Here is a 17416-nt window from a genome sequence, read left to right as displayed (position 1 = left end):
ACTTTGGAGGCTCTTGTGGCTGCAAACAATCAGCTGGTGACTGCATTTGAGAAATGCTGTTCTGGAGTCTAAAGGAACAAGGCCTTCCCTTAGCCACATGCTGGGGAAATGAAGTAAGACTCCTTCTCATGAGATCACTCTCTCTCAGCTGTAGAGAAAAGCTTGACAACGTGACCCTGAGTTTAAAAGGTTCAAAAGCAGAAGGCACATACGGAGTTTAAATGAGACACACTTATTGCTTGAGGGCCCCACTGCCTGATTTTGAGATCTTGGCTCGTTCAAGTAGGTGTGAGTTGTGTAAGTGTCACTTCTAGGAGTCTCATTTCGAGCCCCTTTCGAGTGCAGTCTCTTTTCCCATCTGTCAAGGTTCCTTCCCCGCTTTGAACTCTAGGGTACAAATGTGGGGACCTGCATGAAAACCTCTTAAGCTTACTTTACCAGCTTAGGTTAAAACTTCCCCAAGGTACAAACTATTTGACCCTTGGACTTCCACTGCCACCACCAAACGTTTAACCGGGTTTCTGGGAAAGTGTTGTTTGGAAACGTTTTTCCCCCCAAAATCCTCCCCAAAACCTTGCACCCCACTTCCTGGGGGAGGTTTGGTAAAAATCCTCACCAATTTGCATAGGTGACCACAGACCCAAGCCCTTGGATCTTAGGACAATGAAAAAAGCATTCAGTTCTTGAAAAGAAATATTTTAATAGAAGAAACAGTAAAAAGAAAAGGATCACCTCTGTAAGATCAGGACGGTAAATACCTTACAGGATAATTAGATTCAAAACATAGAGAACCCCTCTAGGCAAAACCTTAGGTTACAAAAAGACACACAGACAGGAATATTCATTCTATTCAGCACAACTTATTTTATCAGCCATTTAAAGAAATCATAAGCTAACGCATATCTAGCTAGATTACTTACTAAGTTCTAAGACTCCATTCCTGTTCTGTCCCTGGGAAAAGCCTCACCCAGACAGACACAGACCCCTTTGATGTTCTCCCTCTTTCCAGCTTTTGAAAGTATCTTGTGTCCTCATTGGTCATTTTGGTCAGGTGCCAGCGAGGTTATCCTAGCCTCTTAACCCTTTACAGGTGAAAGGATTTTTCCTCTGGCCAGGAGGGATTTTAAAGGTGTGTACCCTTCCCTTTATATTTATGACACCATCACATACATCTCAGGTTTGCTACAGATCCACCGTCTTCCCATGTAGCACCGTGAGCTGCTGACCCCTTTCTGGTCGTTCAGATATGTGCAGTCACCTCCTCCTCTTAAGTGAAACCTGCAACACAGAAGCCAGGGAGCTGCAGTCAGGCAGAGGCCGGGCATTTCACACCAGTCCCAGCCAGGGGAGCCGTTCTCCACAGTGCAGGCCTGTGTGCGGAGCAGCTACTCTCCTAGCCCCTCAGGAGCAGAGCTCAGGACAGCGGGGGCTTTGCAGAACCGCTGACTGTTCCTGACCCTCTAGGCTGAGCAGCCCACAGGGGTGCTGGAGAATGGACAGTCCCCAGCAGGACAGAGAGAATTTGTTAGACTGATTGTCAAAAGGGACCGGCCCTCTAACAAGAGGGGCAGACCATCACCAGAACCAGACGACTGAGCAGGAAAAGCGGGGGACAGGAGGGATCTCGCCTCCTTGAAACACACGGAGCAGAACCAAGATGACACTGAAAGAAGAAATTGCATTCAGGGGTTTCCTTTCTGTTGATCTATAACTCTTGAGCTTTCCATTGGGGATGGGGGAAAAAGAGAGTGTTGAAGAAGTTCCTTTGTGAAAGCATGTGTTCCTTGTTTGTAACCCTCACGTGACTCTCCCAGAGTTCATCTGGTGTGGAGGGTGGAGCTCTAGGGACAACATGACTCTCGGGAGATTTGGGAGGGTTCAGCACTGGTTTTGGATCCTACAGCAGCTGATCTGCAGGGTCCCACATCCTAAGGAGCATACCAGACAGGGAGTCTGTACCCCAGGAGAGTGCCACAGAGGCCCGAACTCAGGACAGTGTCTGGTAGCTCTTCAGACCCAGTGAGGCTGGAAGCAGGTGGGATCCAAAGGTTGGGTCCAATACAGCAGAATGGGGACTATCCATTGGGGAGCCCTGACCCAGCGCCAAAAGAGCCTGATTTTTCAAAGTACTGAAGTAACCCAGACCAGAGAAGTGGGGGGGTCTCCATCCCCCTCTAATGGCTGGCCTGCAAAAGAGCTTTATCAATGGGGGGGGGGGTTCAGTTAAAGAAGTGGATTCTTTCGCTCCTATGGCAGAGGCTCATGCTTCTAGTCCTGAAGTCCCAGGGTTCAAGCAGCGCTGGTTTTGTGATCACACTTGGAGCCCACTGAAACCCATCGCGGGGTGTTGGCTGGGCAGCCATCACTACTGTACCACGTTCCCGTGGGAGCCCCAGGTGTCCAGCACCTGTGAACCGCAGGCTCCTTTAACATCCGTGCCTTGTTGCGGATTCAGAGGCCTCACCAGCCAAGTCACTCAAACCTGCCGGCTGCAATCCCCAGAGGGACCTGCACCTGCAATGCAGTGCTCAACATGCTGCCCTCTCTAGCAGCCACTGTTAACCTGAGCTCCCTGCTGCCTCCTTTCCGCAGGGGAGGTCAGACACCCCAGGGACCTTGCTGAAGAGGGCTGGGGGAGAACAGCGAGTGTCCCAGCTGAAATCCCAGCGCGCTGCGAGGGCACCTCTGGCTATGGCGGGCTCTGTCTCCGGCCCAGCACCGTGCTGCGGGGAGGAGCCGAGAGTTCAGGGACATGCCGGCTCCCATCGCTCTCCGATACACGCAGGACGCGAACGGACCAGGGTTGTGTCTGGTTGTTTCACTAGCACTGAATGGTGGATCTACCTGAACTCAAACAGCTCAGACACCAGAATCCCAAGCCCAGGGAATTAGTACAGAGGGGTGAGAGAGACTCACAGGTGGTTGAATTTGCTGTCGTTGGTCCATTTCCAGGGCTGACCCTGTTCCCTCCGGAGGCCAATCCAGTGGTCCTGGACACCCTTATGGCGCAGCAGGAACGCTTTCAAGAAAGCCGAGGGACAGCAGGTATCAGCCCCAGCTCCGGTGCTTCCCCACCCCCACCCCTCCAGGGCTCTGTGCCGCAGAGAATCCCAGTCTCATATTCATAGAGTATCAGGGTTGGAAGGGACCTCAGGAGATCTTCTAGTCCCACCCCCATCCCCAATTAAGTCATCCAACAGATTTTTGCCCCATATCCCTAAATGGCCCCCTCAAGAACTGAACTCACAACCCTGGGTTTAGCAGGCCAATGCTCAAACCACTGAGCTATCCCTCCCCCCATATTGAAGAGTGCTCAGTTTATTTTTTTTTTGGGGGGGGGGTGTTCCCCTGCCTTTTGCAAAGTACAAGATCACCCAGGCAGTATTAACCCTCCCCCTGCACAGAGCAGCCCCACCCCTGTGCTCCCAGTCACCCACACCCCAAGTCCCCCTGGGCTGGGGGCAGCTGCTGGGTCTGAGCTCTCTGCAGAGACCTCTCTTCTCACAGATCAGCCCCCGCTCACCACAGCAAGGCAGGAGGAGGGAGCGAGTCAAGCTGAAGTCAGTCTGAGAGGATCCCCTCCTCCCCCGCCTCCTCGGCTGGCTGCTCCTTTCCCATCCCCACAACAGGAGCACTGGCTGGGTTCTCGGTCCCACTCCAGCAGCCAGCAGGCCAGGAGATGCCTGAGCCAGCCCTGCCCTAGACAGAAGCTGTCTCCCTATTTGGGGAGGGGGGCAGCTGAGAATGGACAATCCCTGTGATCACACACAGACAGTAGGGCCCTGGGCCCAGCCAGGGCTGGCGTTCAGCAGCTGGAAGTTCATTCACTCTGGCCTCCCAGCACGGGAGGGCTCAGAGCTGCTCCTCACCCCACGGGGCAGAGCCCAGGTCCTACTGCAGCAGCCACCACTGTGCCAAGATCAGTGTATGGCAATTCGAGAGTCTCTCACCATTTCCTGCTCACTGTCGATCCCAGCCAGGGAGGCACCCGGGGCAGAGCAGCGGCTCCGGCTGTCAATCCAGCTCCCTTCATCTTTGAGAAATAGTAGCATTTCCCTTGGTATCCCATCCAGCCGTCTGGGCACTAGGGGCCAGCAGGGGGGCACCGATCAGCTGATGAAAGCTGAGATGTCAGCACTGAGAATGAGACAGTCACATGGAGGGTAAGTGTTACACCTAGAATTGGGCATTTGACTGGTACAAAAATTGGTCAACTGACCAGTCAAATCTGTCAAAGAGTGGTCAGATATTTTAAAATACCAATTTATCAGAATTGGTTACCTCCCGCCAGGAACAAAAAAGAGCAAGACGTCATTCTCTCCAGTAGGTTTAGCTTTCGATAGATACGGATCTACCTCATTCTTTAAAAAAAATGTACTTCACTGAGTTATTTTAGCTCAGAAAAAAAAGGCAAAACAATGAAACCAGGTTCCGGAAAACACAAGTGAGGCTCCAAGACGCAATCCGAAAGGCAGGCTGCCTCCTACCCCCAGGGCTCTCGCTGGAGTATTTGACTGTGGCCAAACAGGCAGTCAGTTGACCGGCTTGCCAAGCCCATTGGGACCCCCAGCTGGGGCTGGACCATGGCAATCAGACGCAGGGGGAGGGAGACGTTTGTCACTGTAAATTTGCCCGGCAAGAAGGATTCCAGGGACACTCCCAGCCTGCGAGGGACTGACACAGCTCAGAGCATTTCACCCCAGGCACAAGATCAACAGCTGGACCTTCAACCTCGCAACAAACAGCAGGTGAACAACTGAGAAGAACTTTGGAACTTTCACGCAGGGACATGAAAGCCACAAGGGGGCGCCAGAAACCACAACAACCGGAAGCGACCTGTTGCACTGTGGGCCAGGAATGATGTAAATTTATTCACCTCCTACCTGCGGACTTTTCTCTCCCCAAACACAGCAGCAAGAAAGGCACTTTCTGGAAGCCCTCACAGCAGTGTAACCCTTTCAGAGCCATGAAAGAGCAGCAGTGGGGTCACCCATAAGTGACACCAAAGAGGATTTGAAAGACCTGTCTAGTTGAGAGGAGTCGGACTCAAACCCCTCCAGATGTTTTTGAGCACATCACTTTTCTTTGCACCACAGTAACTCGGTAGCTGGTTTTCAAGCCTTCTCATGTGGCTGGCGCTCAGCGAGGAACAGACACTCTGAGTCGGGAAGAGTTAGGAAACGTGGCAGCGGTGATCAGAAAACGAGCATGTGTTCACCTCACGCACAAGGCATGTCTGACCCTGTAGATTTAACTGTCCAGTGCACGGTAGCCCACACCCCTCCCCTACTGAACTGAGCAGAGAAGTCAGTGACTAACAGTTGATGGCACAGGCTGTCTCCAACATCCATCTCCAGGTCAGATGCCACATGTTCTGCAGAGCTCCCTGCACCTGCAGGTGTGTAACCAACCCTAAACTCACAGATTCCCACCTTACACAGTGAGAGCCAATGCTGCCCATTGCAACAGCCTGCCATTACAGCAGGGAGCTGGGATTCAGGGCCCATCTGTATCAGAGCAATCTGCACCGGTATAATCACAGTGACGCAGTGACATCAGGGCAAACACCTCCTGGAGATGCGCTGGAGCAGTGCGGCTCGCTCTGGTAACTTCCTGCAGCGAACTGCACCAAGGAAAGCTCCTTTGTGCACCAGTGCAGTGTGTCTGCTTTAGCGGTTTGCACCAATTCAACTGCACGGATGTCATGACATCGGCACAGAGGATTCCTAATGCAGACAGAGCTGGATTCAATCCCCTCTGCCAGCTGCTAAACCCTCCTGGGGCCCAGTGATCAGATCCCAGGGCAGTAGAGAAATCCCACCCCCGACAGCCTCCAGCACCCCCTGCCCCAGACGACGGGGGGATACAGCAGGGTTCATGTTCACGGCAAACAGACGCCCTCTGCACGAGCACACGCCGTCTGTGCATCCGAGGGGAGTGAATGGTGCTAAGGGACCCTTCATGGCCACGCTCAGCGATTGGGGGGTTTCCACACTGCGCTGGTGGAGGGGTCTAGACTGACTTCTACGGCTCATTTCAATAACACGGCAGCACCTGCCGCCCGGCCACAGGCGTGACCTGAAGATCCAGGAAGGCCAGGCTGGTAACCTCAGAGCAACACAGGGAAGGCAAAGGGCTCAGGGATGCGCTGCATCCTGTCCCATTGGACACCCTGGACAGGGACTGTTTCATGGCGCATGGCAAAGGTGACTTGGGTCCAAAGTGCTCAGAGATGGGCTGGGGGGCTAATGTCAGTCAGATCGTCCCCACACAGAGAGTGCCCAGGTGCCGGGGTCTGGGAGGGAGCAGGAGGAAGGTCGGTGAGGAAGATCCCCCAGGAATCCTCTGTCCCAGGGGCAGAAGCCAGACAGGCCGGGAGGAGAGAGGGACCGTGGCAGGTCACGGGGAATGGGATGCACGGAGATCGTAGATGGAGGGGAAGGGAGCGGGGCGGGAGCTGGAAACTCACCTGCCAGAGCAATGATGGCAGCGATCAAAGGAGACGATACAACTATCAGTGCAACCACAACTCCACAGGCTGGGCTTTTCTGGCAGTTCCAAGGAGGGTCTGAAACAGACAGACCCGTCAGGCAGGGCTGGGAGGACACGTCTCACTGACAGCAGCGGGGCTGGAGCTGCCCTGGAACATGCACCGTTCTGTCGATTGCTCCTTCCCTCAGACGCTCTGGGAGGGGAGCCCAGAGGGTCAGGCAGACCCCCCCACCAAGGGCAGATGGAGGGTCCATGTCTCCCTAGAGCTACCCTGGGGCTGTTACCAAGATCCGGCTCTGGCTGGGTAGCAGGGCCTCAGAGCAGCAGCCGGGCCATGGTAAGAGCCGCAGCTGTGGGGAACTACAGACCCTCCCCCTGCTCTGGGCCGGAAGCCTGTGGGGAGGGATATGGACCAGGGGCTGCTCTTGGCCCCCCACCCCAGGCAAGTGGAGGGTCATCCACGGCTCCCTGCAACTGCTTGGACTCCAGCTGCCTGCCAGAGGCGGGGTGGGGGGGACCTCAGGGGGAAGAGAACGGGGAGGGGCAGGGCCAGTGACAAAAAGTGGGAGGGCCACGCCCCCTTCCAGCACCCCAGGCAGTCTCAGTGTCTCTCTGCAGCCTGCTCCCAGGCAGAGATTCCCCATTACCTGGGTTCCCTCCAGTCTCCCGGTGTCCATTGCCATTAACACACAACTCCTGCAGCGGCTCTTCGCTCTCAGCAGCCCTAGCTGCTGGCCCCATCGTCTCTCTCAGCGACACTCAGGCCACAGACGCTGCAACAGGTGCTGGGCTGGGGTCGGCTCCTCTCGGTCTGAGTGAGTCCGATTTGGCAGCAGCAAAGCCGAGGCGCAGGTCCTGGCCCTGGCTCCCCGTCCCTGCTCCAAGCTCTCCAGCCGATCTGAACCCGAGACGGACCAAGCAGGACAGGTCAGTGGTGGGGGAGGCCATTTGTGGTTTCTTGTTCCCTGCCCAGCAGCCCAACCCCCTGCCAAAGGAGGTGCCATGATGATTAAAACCCCTTAACTCTCATCGGCCCCTCCGCCCCCAGGGCCTCAGAGACCTGATGTCCTACGGGCCCCTCCCACCCGTGACAGGCACCCAGCTGGGGGGTGGTGGAGAAGACCCTCCTCACACACACAATCCTCCTAGAAGTAAGTGTGGGTCGGATATCAGAAGGGGAGGGGCTGGGGCTCGAAACAGCCTTGTCCCTGGCCCAGCCCCTCCTTGGAGGGCGGGACTTGAACCAGTGTCCAGCGCTCCTCTGCCCAGCCCCTCCTTTCCCTTCCAGGGGGGACTCTCCCGAACCCACCCCCCACTCTTCGGCTCGGGGCCTGCCCCCCGAATCACCGCCCTTTGACCCAGAGTCCCAGCCCTTCGGCCAAGGACCGGCCCCTGCCACTGCACTGCCCTCCCCACACGGTCCCCAGGCACCGCCCAAGCCCCGCCCCCCCTTCGGAGCCCCGCCCCCCATGTGGTCCCCAGCCCCGAGCCCGAGCCCTGCCACCCATTCGGGCTCCGGTCCCTCCCCCTCCCCATTTGGTCCCTGAGCCCGAGCCCCGCCCCCCAATTCGGGCCCGAGCCCCGCCCACCATTCGGGCCCGAGCCCCGGCCCCACCCCCTCCCCATTCGGGCCCGCGGTCCCCCCTCGCCCCAGTCCGGCGGTGGCTGGAACCGGCCCGCAATCCCCGCCGCGCAGCGAGCGAGCCAGCCACCGCCGAGCAGCCAGCAGCACCCACCCACCCACCCGCGGCCCGGGCAGGGACCCCTGGGACCCGGAGTCTCACCCGCAGGAAGAGCGCCCGGTGCCGCAGCCCGGGGAGGAGCTGAGGTCCCAGCAGCCAGGCGGGCTCGCAGCGGATCCCGCCGGGTGAGTTCGCAGTCGCAGAGCGACCGAAGAGCGACCGGCTTCCCTGTGACCCCGCGTCAGCTTCATTCCCACGTGGGTCTGAACAGCGGAAACGTCCCTGCCCCGGGGTCACCGCAACAGCGGCCGATCCCCGCCCTCAGCCCCGCCTCCATTTAACCCCTGGACTCCCGGCCGCTCCGCTCCCCACAAACCTTCCCCCTCTCTCCCGGGCTGGCCGGGTGCCCGAGCGGCGTCCCGCCCGGCCCAGGGCAAAGCGCCGATCGGGGCTCAGTCCTCGCCCTCCCTGGCCTGCCCGCCCTGCCCGCCCTCCTCCTGAAACCTTGTCCTCCCTCTGCCCTCCCCTGCTCCCCCCAGCCCCGACCCCTCTGATCGCTGCTTCCCCCTCCTGCCAGCTCCCCGGGGCCCTTCCATAGGCTCTGTCCTTGGTCCCCTGGGGCTGACCAAATAGTATATAAACACATGGGGCAGGGAGGGTCCTTACTGGTTTGTTTCGGTGTAACAGTGTGTGACAAGGAGCGGGGAGGTCTTGAGAAAAAAAAACAAACAAACCAGTAAATGTGACATGGTTTATGGCCAGCCTCCCTCTTCTGTTCTCTTCTCCCTCTGCCCCTCCTCTCTGGGTTGTCTCCTCTGTAAACACAAATTCAACTCCCCTCTCCATGCTGACAACTCACCCATTTGCCTCTCTGCACCAGCCCCATCTCCTGCTGGCCAAATGAACACCTCAGCCTGTCTCTGGGACATCTCCTTGTGCCTACCTAGCTGTCAGCTCAAGCCCAACATGGCTAAAGCAGAGCTCTCTATCTCTCCCCTCCTGTCCAAGCCCTCTCTATTACCCCCTTTCTCCATCGCTGTGGACAACGCCAGCATCCTGCCTGTCACTCAGGCCCATAACCTGTCATCTTCCACTACACCTCTCTCTAGGTCAGGGGTGGGCAAACTTTTTGGCCCAAGGGCCACATCGGGGTTGCAAAACGGCATGGAGGGCCGGGTAGGGAAGGCTGTGACTCCCCAAGTAGCCTGACCCCCACCCCCTATCCACCTCCTCCCACTTCCCGCCCCCTGACTGACCCCCATCCCTAACCGCCCCCTCTGGGACCCCATCCCCTAACCAACCCCTGTCCCTGAGTGCCCCAACCCCTGTCCACACCCCTGCTCCCTGACAGCCCCCTCCCCCCCGGGATTCCCACACCTATCCAACCCCCCCGTTCCCCATCCCCTGACCGCCCCCCCAAGAACCTCCACCCCATCCAACTGCCCCCTGTCCCCCGACTGCCCCTTATCCAACCCACCCCCCACCCGCTTACCACGCTGCTCAGAGCAGCAGGAGCTCGCAGCCCCACCGCCCGGTAGCAGCAGCGGGCCAGAGCACCAGCGGCACAGTGAGGTGAGGCCGGAGGGGCGAGGGGACAGCAGGGGAGGGACGTGGGACTAGCCTCCCCTCCTGGAAGCTCAGGGGCCGGGCAGGACAGTCCCTCAGGCTGGATGTGGCCCGCGGGCCGTACTTTGCCCACCTCTTCTCTAGGTCCTCACATCCAGGGCTGTGCTTAAGTCTTGTGGTGTTTTCCTGCATAACATCTCTAAGATACAGCCTTTCCTCTCCATCCACACAGCTAAAATTCCCATCCAAGCTTTGATCACATCACATCTCAGTTACCGCCACATGCTTCTCTTTTCCCTCTTCCCCAGCTCATATCCATTCAGAATATTGCTGCAAGCTGCAAAGATCATTCTCCTAGCCCATTGCTTTCACCATGTCACCCCTCTTTGCATCCCTCCACTGGCTCCCCCTTCTCTATTGCATCAAACAGAAGCTGCTTGTCTTCTCTTTCAAGGCCCTTCACATACTGTCCTCTCCCAACCGGACATCTCTCATTCACTGTACCAAGGTGTTGACTTCCACCTCCAATCGGTCCATGCTGCCAGCAACACCCACTTGTTAAATTTTCAGACAACCACCTTCATGCTTTCTGCCACATGCCCTTCATGCTCGGAAGGAGAGCCCCTTAAACATTTGCAAACCTACCTCATTATCCATCTCCAATTCCCAAATCAAAGCTGTTCTTTGCCCTGGTGTCTACCAAAAATTCAACAGCCTGTCTCCTGGGGCGCTCAGACCACTGCCTATCATACCGACCGATACACTCTCATTCTTTCCTTGCACTCCCCTGTCTGTCTGTCTCCATCTGTCTCTTGTCTTATACTTAGATTGTCAACTCTTTGGGGCAGGGACTGTCTTTTGTACTATTTTGTACAGCACCTAGCACAATCGGGTCCTGATCCATGACTGGGGCTCCTATGTGCTAATGTAATACAAATAACATAGGCTAGAGAATGTCACTATTATGGCTTCAGTGCCCTCCCCCCCACCACCACCAAAAAGCAGCAAAACAAAACAAAACAAAATCAACCTCCCAGCTCAAAACGTATGTGTTTACACTCAGCTGGCAAACTCAATGTAAAGTACTAGTAGAGGTGAGGGAGAGGTGTCTTTTACCTTGATGTAGCTAGTCCAGGAATGCTATACGCTCAGCCTGGTATTTACCTGGACAAGTGACACAGAGGTTAAAGCCACCTGTGCCTTGTCTCCACTCCGATTTTACATCAAGTTAGCTATCTCCGTGTAAATACACTTTTGCAGTGAAGACAATGCCTGGGAGACTCCTACCTCAAGCCCTGAACTTCTGGTTGAGCTAGAAATTATTTGCAACATTTAAGAGCCCACTGATTGAAAGAGGTTAAACACACACAACATTTCTCCATTTTATCTTTGTGCAACTGACAGCACTCTGTGTAATCAGTTTCACTGCTTCCCCCAGAGAAGCATTCATCAAATCTTTGGAATCTGTGCACTGCTTTAGGACAATACAATCAGTCATGTCTCTCTCCCCCCACACCCTCCACATGTGTATTCGTCAAGACCTAATCATCTTTATTTATACCTCCTCTGTACCCCTCTAACTAGTGCTTCATACACATCCCCAGGGGAAGGGGACAGCAAATGAGTGCACCCCACGCTCAGAGAGACACTGACCTGGGAGCGATTTCTAGACATGGTTGAAAATCTTTTCCAAAGGAAGGATTGTCTGTGGAAAAGTGACTATTTTTGGAATGCAAGGGTTTTCAGGAAAGATTATCAAGACTATAGGACTTTCCTGTTTTCACAATATTGTTCTGACACTTTTAAAATCAATCTTTTGTTCACTATATACTCTCTTTCATGCCTCCACCCCCTTTGACCCAAAACCTGAGTTTGTTCTAAGTGGAAAAAATGCAACTAAATTTTTTTGCAAAAAATGTTGATATACATTTAAACATTTGATGAGTCCCACCCCAGAGATGGCTGCATTTCAGCACTGGATGAACGATCGCAGCGCATTGTTACCATATGGCTGTCAACCAGCTGCTGCACCCAACCCCAGAGGCAGTTAGATTTCAGTACTTGGCAAGCAATTGTTGTACCAATAAAATAAAAACCAGCAGGATCTTATAAAAGGGACAAGGCAAAATGCCACATTTATTGTAAATATAATAAAAAGAAATATAAAACTCACACTGTTGTATTGTTACTTATTCCTTACTTAAATATATATATATATATATATATATATATATATATATATATATATATATATATATATATATTCATTCATTCATTCATTCATACCAGTTCTGCATAGGGGTTATAGTTACCAGCCTAGAAGTTGCTCGTGACAGAGTACTGGCCAGGTAACCTGTACACGAGAGTGGAGCCGAGTCCGTGTCAGATGCGCATCCGATGCTCCTGAAGGGTAGTGGCAGAACTGGAGACTCAAAGTTCTCAGTCCTTAGTGTCCATTTTTGTAGGAGTTTCTTCCTATGCCAGTCCATGGAATTTGCTTTGTCATATTGTTAGTCATGACTGCTCCAGGACGGCTGTCAGGTGCTCATCAGCTTTCTTCATCCTTTGAATTGGTTGGGTGGATCCTAGTTTGCCCTCCGGTGGGGTTCTCTGGTTGTCTCCACCTGGCGTCTTCTTCGGCCAATTGATGTTAAATTCCTAGGCTGGCACTTCCCTGATTATTCAAAACCCACCATTCATTCACATACATTCCTTACTTTAATAAAAACACATTTCTCATTTCACCGACTATTGTTATTTTATTTGAGACTCCCTGTCTCTTAACATTCCTTCGGTATTGACTTTCTTTTATCATACAAAGGTGTTATTTATTTGAGACTCCCCGTTTTTTAACATTCCTGATCCAAACTATAGAGGGTGGGAGTCTCTATGTGGCATTTCTATGAGCGCCGCTCCAAATCGCGGCTCTTCGCCGTGTTACAAGAAATCATGTCCATCTCCATCACAAAGTATCCCTTTGCAAAGTAGAGCCAATTGAACATAACCTTTTAAGAAAGTCACATTAATTGATTGGTTTACATTTATAAGCGTCAATCTCAATTACAATCAATGGAAAGCCTCAATACAGAGAAAGCAGAATCAATTGAGCGGTTTAGTTTTACAAGCGTCAGTCTTACTAACAAGTGAGAGAAAGTATCACTTCAGAGAAAGCAGAGCCAATTGAGCAGCTTGCAAGGTACGGTTTGCAAGCTTTAATACAGAATTGTAAATCAATATTGCAGATTTACAATTATGTCAAATGGAAGAATTATAAATGTTATAAATGCAGATTTACAAATACTATAAATCAATATTGCAGGTTTACAATTTATTATGAACAGAATCACAAATATTAAGAATATGCCTACACAATCCCTGGGCAACCTTGCTGCATGGCTATTGCCAGCTGCCCCAACCCAGAGGTGGCTGCATTTCATGCACTGGGGCTGTGATATACCATAGGGATTAGGCAAGCTGAAGACTCAGAAGTAGACCTAAAAAACCTGTATCTATGGAAACTGAGGCAGTAACACACCTATCCTCCTTTCAGGTATTTTGTTCATCCCTTTCCTGGTGACACATGTGAAACTGGATCATACCAGCTTCAGGGTAGAGACCATGCAGTTCTAACTAAGTTCTCTACAGCACCTAGCACAGCTCTTCAAGGCAGAGACAGTCTCTTACTCTATACAGATACAGCACCAAGCACAATGGGATTCTGTTCTGCTGGGAGCCATAAATCACTGAACATTAAATCCCACCAAATGAGGGTAAATCCAACCTCATCATGGTATCCACTCATTATACTCCACATCTGAACATACTCATTATATGAACAACATGACCCCATATCTCTGAGGGGGGAGCCCGAACTCCCCCCTTCACACACATCATGTTTTCCCCCATTGCTAGGGCAAGGAAAAACCCGCGAAAAAAGCCAGCCGCAAGGGGACTGCAATACACACAGGGGCGTGGCCATATACTCTATTAGCATCCTGATCCTGGATTGGACAAGGCACCAAGAGCCTTAACTACATCCGCTGTTGAAATGAAGGAAACTTGACCGGCGTGGCGGGACATTTGTAATGACACTGATCAGATTAGCACAAAGCGCGCCAAATCCCTTCAAGGGGACAGAGCCCTTTGGTTCAGCCCTCTTACGTGTGCAGCAGGGAACAGACAGCATGGGCCATTGCAGTGTCTAACAACCTGCCACGGCAGTAAAGGACCCAGGGGGTCAAGCACGTGATTTAGAACCATGATAGGAGCCTCGCGGCTCATGGCCACTTCTTGCTTGCTGGTTGCCAGGAGCCAAAGAGGACCAGAGCATGCAGATCATACGCAGCAGTCAGGCAATGACCAAAACCTGCTGGATTATGCAGGGCCCATGGCTGGCTGGCGGCAGGGCTGGGACAAAGACCCAGGATGGGCTAACAGCCGCGTTGCAGCCACTTGACCTAGGGGGCAGTGTGCGGGGAATGGGGGAGCGAGAGAGGCTGCTGGGGCTTGCAGGCTGAGGCGAGGGCAAAGAGGATACTGGGGCCATGAGAAAATGGCCAGACAATACGCTGCAGTAGCCACTAAGGGAAGTGGTGACCAGCGGCCTGCAGGTCCCCCGGAAGGGGGGAGCACAGAGTGTGACACAGGCACGAGGCTGTGTGGTCGAAGAGGAGGCCCGGCCCGTCACATGTGCAGACTTTTGTTTCTCCTGGTGGGTGCTCCACCCCGAGGCCCAGCCCTCACTCCGCCTCTTCCTGCCCCCTTCCCCCGAGGTCCCGCCCCGCATGGCCGCCACTCACTCCTCTCCATCCCCTCCCCCAAGGCCCCTCCCCCGCCTGCCACTTGCTCCACTCCGCCCCTCCCCCGAGCGCCTCCTGCTAGCCGATCCAGCCCCGGGGCTGCTGGAACAACTGGTTGGTGGCCAGCCAGGGAGCCCTGGAGCCACGGCTCACATATCCCACCTGGGCGTCTCTGGCTAGCAGCAAACACCTCCCTGATTCCAGGCAGACGTGGGGAGCTGGTTTAGGTTACATGGTGCATGGAGGGGGGCCATGCTGAAGGGTGCAATCTGACCCCCCAACCCCCCTCAGTGGTTCACCTTTCAGAGGTGCACTTTGATTCCAGGGGCCGTGACTGCGGGTTTCATTCCCACCTCTGGGTTTTCTTTGTCGCAGTCGCTGGGAGCTGCTCCCACCTTCCCTCCCTGATTCTTTCAGGTTTTTCTTCTTCTCCCTCCTCTCTTCTCTCTCTTTCCTTCTCCAGTTCCTGCTTCTACCCTAGTTCTTTCTCTCCCCCGTCCCCTTCCTGCGTTTCTCCTGTTCCCCCTTTTCTCAATCCTCCCTCCTTCCTTTCCTCACCTCAATTTCAATCTCTCTCCTCCCGCCCCGCGTGTTCTCCCCACCCCCTCTCCTGAGTCTGCTCTGCATGCAGCCCGTTCTCTGGGTGTGGGGATAGGAGGCTTTCAAGGGGAGCCCTGCTCTCTGTGATGAACAATGTGCTGTCCTTTGGTTTCCAGTGGACATTTTGTGTTACGGTTGTTACAGCCAGAAACCTTCCCTAATACTCTGTTTACATGGCTATCAACGCCACGCCACCCTCCCCTCCTCCTCCTCCTGTGCCCCCTGGCCCTGAGGTGGGCGGGACCCCAGATCCCACCCAGAAATGGCGGTTACAGGGTTTGAGTTTTCTCACACTGTTTTCAAAGATCAGTCTGACTCGATTTCATGAATTGTTCATTTCCCTCCCCCGCCCACCGGAGGAGGGCCGGGTAGAGAAGGCTGTGACTCCCCAGATAGCCTGGCCCCCACCCCCTATCCGCCCCCTCCCACTTCCTGCCCCCTGACTGACCCCCATCCATAACCGCCCCCTCTGGGACCCCATCCCCTATCCAACCCCTGTCCCCTGAGTGCCCTGACCCCTATCCACACCCCTGCTCCCTGACAGCCCCCCCGGGAATCCCACACCTATCCAACCCCCCTGTTCCTCATCTCCTGACCGCCCCCCAGAACCTCCACCCCATCCAACTGCCCCCGTCCCCTGAATGCCCCTTATCTAACGCCCCCCCCTTACCACGCTGCTCAGAGCAGCAGGAGCTCTCAGCCCCACCGCCCGGTAGCAGCAGCGGGCCAGAGGTGAGGCTGCAGGGGCGGGGGGACAGCAGGGGAGGGACCGGGGGCTAGCGTCCCCTGCCGGGAACTCAGGGGCCGGGCAGGACAGTCCCGCAGGCCGGATGTGTCCCGCGGGCCGTTCTTTGCCCACCTCTGCTCTAGGTCCTCACATCCAGGGCTGTGCTTAAGTCTTGTGGAGTTTTCCTGCATAACATCTCTAAGATACAGCCTTTCCTCTCCATCCACACAGCTAAAATTCCCATCGAGGCTCTGATCACATCACATCTCAGTTACCGCCACATGCTTCTCTTCTCCCTCTTGCCCAGCTCAGATCCATTCAGAATATTGCTGCAAGCTGCAAAGATCATTCTCCTAGCCCATTGCTTTCACCATGTCACCCCTCTTTGCATCCCTCCACTGGCTCCCCCTTCTCTATTACATCAAACAGAAGCTGCTTGTCTTCTCTTTCAAGGCCCTTCAGGTACTGTCCTATCCCAACCGGACATCTTTCATTCACCGTACCAAGGTGTTGACTCCCACCTCCAATTGGTCCGTGCTGCCAGCAACACCCACTTGTTAAATTTTCAGACAACCACCTTCATGTTTTCTGCCACATGCCCTACATGCTCGGGAGGAGAGCCCCTTAAACATTCGCAAACCTACCTCATTATCCATCTCCAATTCCCAAATCAATGCTCTTCTTTGCCCTGGTGTCTACCAAAAATTCAACAGTCTGTCTCCTGGGGTGCTGAGACCACTGCCTATCATACCGACCGATACACTCTCATTCTTTCCTTGCACTCCCCTGTCTGTCTGTCTGCATCTGTCTCTTGTCTTATACTTAGATTGTCAACTCTTTGGGGCAGGGACTGTCTTTTGTACTTTTTTGTACAGCACCTAGCACAATCGGGTCCTGATCCATGACTGGGGCTCCTATGTGCTACAGTAATACAAATAACACGGGCTAGAGAATGTCACTATTATGGCTTCAATGCCCTCCCCCCTGCACCACCACCACCAAAAAGCAGCAAAACAAACAAAAAAAATCAACCTCCCAGCTCAAAACGTATGTGTTTACACTCAGCTGGCGAACTCAATGTAAAGTACTAGTAGAGGTGAGGGAGAGGTGTCTTTTACCTTGATGTAGCTAGTCCAGGAATGCTATATGCTCAGCCTGGTATTTACCTGGACAAGTGACACAGAGGTTAAAGCCACCTGTGCCTTGTCTGAAGCACTTATCCTGAAGCACTTACATGAGAGGAAAGTGATCAGGAACAGTCAGCATGGATTCACCAAGGGAAGGTCATGCCTGACTAATCTAATCGCCTTCTATGATGAGATTACTGGTTCTGTGGATGAAGGGAAAGCAGTGGATGTATTGTTTCTTGACTTTAGCAAAATTTTTGACACGGTGTCCCACAGTATTCTTGTCAGCAAGTTAAAGAAGTATGGGCTGGATGAATGCACTCTAAGGTGGGTAGAAAGTTGGCTAGATTGTCGGGCTCAACTGGTAGTGATCAATGGCTCCATGTCTAGGTGGCAGCCGGTGTCAAGTAGAGTGACCCAGGG

General features: G+C 53.9%; 1 pseudogene; it reads right to left on the bottom strand.

The window, feature by feature from the left end:
• Window positions 1–319: 319 nt before the first annotated feature.
• On the bottom strand, window positions 320–7233 carry LOC144276286 (C-type lectin domain family 2 member B-like; annotated as a pseudogene).
• Between the last annotated feature and the right edge of the window lie 10183 nt (window positions 7234–17416).

This window comes from Eretmochelys imbricata, chromosome 16 (genome assembly GCF_965152235.1).
Source record: "Eretmochelys imbricata isolate rEreImb1 chromosome 16, rEreImb1.hap1, whole genome shotgun sequence".
Lineage (NCBI taxonomy): Eukaryota > Metazoa > Chordata > Testudines > Cheloniidae > Eretmochelys > Eretmochelys imbricata.
Note: the sequence above shows the minus strand (reverse complement) of the source record. Positions and strands in the feature narration are given on the sequence as shown.